Source organism: Bos grunniens, chromosome 2 (assembly GCF_055505025.1).
Source record: "Bos grunniens cultivar Pamir isolate PY7600 chromosome 2, Bosgru_T2T1.0, whole genome shotgun sequence".
Classification (NCBI taxonomy): Eukaryota; Metazoa; Chordata; class Mammalia; order Artiodactyla; family Bovidae; genus Bos; species Bos grunniens.
This window is the reverse complement of record NC_141166.1, coordinates 48,757,468-48,763,192: the sequence shown is the minus strand read 5'-3', so window position 1 is coordinate 48,763,192 and position 5,725 is coordinate 48,757,468. Positions and strand designations below refer to the sequence as shown.

Here is a 5,725-nt window from a genome sequence, read left to right as displayed (position 1 = left end):
AAGCATAGCTTCTTTGATATCCACCCTAGATTCTGCATGTGTCAATAAATTCCAGAAAAACATCTGTTTATGTTTCATTGACTACATTAAAGCCTTTGACTATGTGGATCACAGCAAACTGTGGGAAATTCTTAAAGAGAAGGGAATACCAGACCACCTTCCTGCCTCCTGAGAAATCTGTACACAGGTCAAGAAGCAACAGTTAGAACCAGACATGGAACAACGGACTGGTTCTGAATTGGGAAAGCAGTACTTCAAGGCAGTAGGTTGTCATCTTGCTTATTTAACTTATATACAGAGTACATCATGCAAAATGCTAGGCCGAAAGAAGCAGAAGCTGGAATCAAGATTTCCGGGAGAAATATCAATAACCTCAGATATGCAGATGACACCACCCTTATGACAGAAAGCGAAGAGAAACCAAAGAGCCTCTTGATGAAAGTGAAAGAGGAAAGTGAAAAAGCTGGCTTAAAACTCAACATTCAGAAAACGAAGATCATGGCATCCAATTCCATCACTTCATGGCAAATAGATGGGAAACAATGGAAAGAGTGAGAGACTTTATTTTCTTGAGATCCAAAATCACTACTGGTGGTGACTGCAGCAGCCATGAAATTAAAAGATGCCTGTTTCTTGGAAGAAAAGCTATGACCAACCTAGACAGCATATTAAATAGCAGAGACTTTGCCAAAAAAGGTCCATCTAGTCAAAGCTATGGTTTTTCTAGTAGTCATGTATGGATGTGAGAGTTGAACCATAAAGAAAGCTGAGTGCTAAAGAATTGATGCTTTTAAACTGTGGTATTGGAAAAGACTCTTGAGAGTCCCTTGGACTGAAAGGAGATCAAACCTGTCAGTTCTAAAATAAATCAGTCCTGAATATTCATTAGAAGGACTGATGCTGAACCTGAAGCTCCAATACTTTGGCCACCTGATGCGAAGAGCTGACTCATTGGAAAAGACCCTGATGCTGGGAAAGATTAAGGTGGGAAGAGAAGGGGACAACAGAGTATGAGATGGCTGGATGGCATCACCAACTCAATGGACATGATTTGAGCAAGTTCCGGGAGTTGGTGATGAATAGAGAAGCCTGGCGTGCTGCAGTCCATGAGGTCACAAAGAGTCAGACATGACTGAGCAACTATACAGTAACAACAGTACTCAATAGTATGGGTTTACCACAATTTGTTTAACTATTCATCTTTTGAAGAACATTTATTTCCAGTTTTTGGAACATTTGTATATAGGTTTTGTGTAAACATAAGATTTTATTACTGATCCATATAAATTATGAGATAAATAAATGTTTGCTGTTTTGGTCACCAAATTATGGAGTAATCTTTACTAAATATATAGATAATAGATAATCTTTAATACTGTATATATAATAGATAATTGTCTTTGTTAGTATGGACTGCTATATTAGAAATACTATAGGCTGGTGGCTTAACAAATTTATTTCTTACAGTTCTGGAGGCAAGTCTGAGATTAAGATACCAGCAAATTTGCTATCTGGTGAGGGCTACCCGTGTTTCATAGATGGTCATCTTCTTGCTGTGTCCTCATGGCAGAGACAGAAAGAGAGAGCTAGCATTCTGGGCTCTTCAGTATAAGAGCATCAATACCACCACAGGAGATACACCTCCATGATCTCATCCAAACCAGTTACCTTCCATAGCTCCACATCCAAATATTGTCAAATTAAGAGTTAGGCTTCAACATACAAAGAGGAAGCACCATTCAGTACATAGCAATAATTAATGCAGATAGTTATGTATTTCCCTAATGCATGTTATATTATATAAGATAATGGCCTTTTCCAGTTGGAGTTATATTAGAGAATTAAGCAGAAAATGACATAAGTGACTGTTCTCCTAAAGTCACTAATGTACACTATGGACTTAGGACGGTACATAGCTATTACTGTTTTAGGTGCTTACCTGAGGAGGTGATTCATTACACACAATGGATGCCCCGGAGCACTAGCTTGATTTTCTCTGTGCAGTCTGGTAGAGAAGAGCTGGAGAGGGCTTAACAGTGTAGACATTGAAGCTAGATTATATAGGTTCAGATCCAGACTTTACCTTTAACTTCCTAAACAAGCCAGGACAAATCTTTTGAACTTCCTGTGCCTTGGTCTCCTCATCTGTAACAGGGGGCAATAATATTAGCTACCCTCTCCCTAGAACTGATATGAGGACTAAATGAGTTAATAGAGATTAAGGCATAATATCTAGCACATAGTAAATACTATTTAAATGCAAGTTACTAGATTGTAAACAATTAACTATTAAAATGATCAGTGTTCGTTAATGTCCACGTAAAATCATCTTGCAGTACATGATGATGGCATCATCGACTCAGTGAACATGAGTTTGAGGAAACTCTGAGAGATGGTGAATAACAGGGAACCTGGCATGTTGCAGTCCATGGGGTCATGAAAAGTCGGACACAACTTTGGGACTGAACAACAACAAATATTCCACATTAACACAGGTGATAAATGACTCCCTTCCCCATACTTCTCCTTTTGAAGACTGAGATTCTTCAAAAAGTTGTGCTAGGGACTTTCCGTGGTGGTCTATTGGTTAAGAGTCTGCGCTCCCAATGCAAGAGGCCCAGGTTCGAGCCCTAATCAGGGAACTAGATCCTACATGCCGCAACTAAAGATTTTGCATTCCGCAGCTAAGAGCCTGCACATGGCAACTAAGACTCAGTGCAGCCAAAAAATAAAAAGCTGCATTAGATTTTTAAGCTGCTAGAACACAATTCAGTTAGAAACTTCTCTTGCCGAGGAAGCTCAGCACTGCTGTCCCCAAGCCTGCAGGGGTGAGTGGGGAGAATCATGGGTTTACAATATGCAGTAAGGAGCAGAGAGAGAAAGAGAACCTGATGCTTGGAATTTCTCACTGGCCCAAGAGAGCTCTCAGGAAAAAAAAAATAAGCATAAAATGTCTACCTCTTTTTGTGTTCATTTCTCTTTAGCACTACTTCTAAAACTTAAATAGAAGTTAAACTCCAAACTGAATTGACTTTCTAAACATCAAGTTTAGAGCACAGGTTCATGATAATCTTGAAAGAGATACTGGTGCACTGCTGAGAACCTGACTCCTGAAGGGCAATTTTATACAGAGAGAGTCTGGCCCAGGGTCTTAATATAATAACTATTACACATTAAGTGTACCTAGTTATCTGTAACGTAAGAATAATCCTATGATTTAACTGCTGATAATACTTGTTTTGTGTATGAGAGCCATGTTACAACTGCGTTTGAAAAGAATTTTAAATGAACCCTACTGTGGGCAGGGCCCTTGGTGGGCGCTTGAGTGCTGGTTTGAAGGGAAAAAATGTGTATAAGAAGCATGTGATGTTTTTGCAGTGGTTTGAGGGCTGGGTTTGGTAATTATACTCTCGAATGCGAAAATCCAATGTGGCCTAATGAAAAACACACCTCTGTTCTGCTTCCAAAACTCATTCCACACACAGGACAGTGTTTGCCCAGGCCGATTGTGTTCTGTAAAGGGTGCGTTCACTCCACTTCTGTCTGTAAGTGCACCAGGGCAAAAATAAGATGCCATAAAAATGCGTACTGCCTCCTCCCTTTGGTTCCAGTTAACTCTTCCTCTAAGGTACCTTCTCCATCACTCTTATTGCCCAGTCGACTTATTTGAAAACACAGACAAAACCACTCTTGACAGAAGGAAAAGTGGTCATGTGGGTAACAAATCAACTGTGTAGTTCACATCATCATCACAATAAAATATTGTTGAGTAAGTACCCCACAGAGTTATAAAAAGGATAGTTTGTATGGGTAGGAATAAAAATCCAGCAAGGAATTACGCAGTCTAATGTGAAAGTCCTTTTTTACTACAGAATTCCTATCTACGCCCGCCCTGCAATGTTGAACATTTGACTACAAGAATTCGAAGGAACCAAAACTTACCTCATGGATTTTGAACTGAATCTTGAGAACATGCGTAACATCTTTCTTCCTTATCTAGTAGAATTTGCTAATCAAGAAAGGGGAGACCTTTACAATCCTTTTTGTACGAGAAACACTCTATGTAAAAATACCAAGGACTGCTCTTAGTTGCCCACATGCAGGCTTGTATTGTTGACTGTTTGTATGTTGCTGAGGGCCTTTCAACTAGGTCATGGGGCATTGTTCTCTTTATGTTACTCAATGGAGAAATTTCTCTTAGAACTCAGTATCAGGAGTGATTATAATTTTCATGAACAACTTTCGCGAAAAGGCTCCACTCTTTTTGCTCTCTTTACTAAGAAGCTAACATTCCTACTCTTATTTCACAACTTGTACTGAACCTTTAGGTATGCATTTTGTGTAATAATGTTATCTCTGGCTTTATCTTATTTATCCTACTTTAATGTTTCCCTTTCCATAATTTCTTCATCTACTCTTTTAATCTTGCACTATATTTTTTTGCATATAAGCAATCTCAAGTCCACTTTTGGATAAGGCATGGTTTAAATTTCTAAATAAAGTGTCTAGAAAAAGAAGTGACTGTATTTCTTCAGCAGTTATGCTGACCAGAGAAGAACCTTTGCTTTCCTCACCATATGGTACACTGCAGTCAATATCAGCCTGGTTGTCTGAAATTCCCACTAACGCTAGGTGGTCACCATGGCCGTCAGGCTGCCACATCTGCTTCCTGACACAGGCCCCAGGATCTCACTTACAATTATTGGAACCTAGCCTGACTTCAGTGCCTAGCAAGAACATCACATGGTACAGGTGGAAAGAGAGGGGTTACAATCAAAACTACATCCTGGATATATTTTGGTTTATCTTTTCTCTTTTTCTATCTTAACAACTGTTACCATTTATTGAATTCTTACTGTGGTCCAAATGCTTTCTTCCCCCCAAATATGGAATGCTTCACGAATTTACACGTCATCCTTGAACAGGGGCCATGCTAATCTTCTCTGCATCATTCCAATTTTAGTATATACGCTGCTGAAGCGAGCACTATTTTGATTTATCTTAAACATTCCAAGTAGGTTCTAACATCAAAAATTTGTTTTGCAAATACAATTCCTTTTGGTTTGGTTGGTTACTTTCTTCCCTGATACATCTTGATAGGATTAATGTTCCTCTTAACCTTAGTCCTCCTCACTTATATTTCTCTTACCTCTAAACATATAATTGAATTAGAAAGGTTTTTTTGGCTCTTCTTGCATATTACCTCAAAACCAAAACCATAAAAAGGCAGCTAGATACAAATTAAAAAAAAAAAATTTTTTAAGGAAACAAAAAGACAGCCATAAGCCCAAACCAATCAAACAACAAAAAAACAAAACAAACTTGGAATCGCCACCAGCAGCACCATAATAAAGTTAGAAAACAAAATCAAATGAGAAAAAATATCTGCAATATATGAACACAGGTCAATTTTGTTAATATATGAAGCTTTCTTAAGAGTCAATGAAAAAAAAAAATCCCAGAAGAAAAATGAATTAAAGGCATGAACAAGCAATTAACTAATATGAATATAAATGAACAAAAAATATGAAAAAATATTTAATCTTACTAGTGATTTAAAATTTTTTTTATTTTTTAGCTTATTTTTATCTAAATAGATAGCTAGTGAGAACCTGCTATAAATCACATGAAGCTCGGCTCAGTGCTTTGGGACTACATAGATGGGTGGGTATGGGAGGTGGTAGGTGGGTGGGTGGTCCAAGAGGGAGGGGATTTATGTATACAT

At 38.2% G+C, this 5,725-nt stretch overlaps 1 non-coding gene across 1 annotated transcript; it reads right to left on the bottom strand.

Moving 5' to 3' along the window:
- Positions 1–4,880: 4,880 nt before the first annotated feature.
- LOC147378067 (U6 spliceosomal RNA) lies at positions 4,881–4,987 on the bottom strand. Its single transcript, XR_015154060.1, has one exon. It is a non-coding gene; the product is annotated as a U6 spliceosomal RNA (small nuclear RNA).
- Between the last annotated feature and the right edge of the window lie 738 nt (positions 4,988–5,725).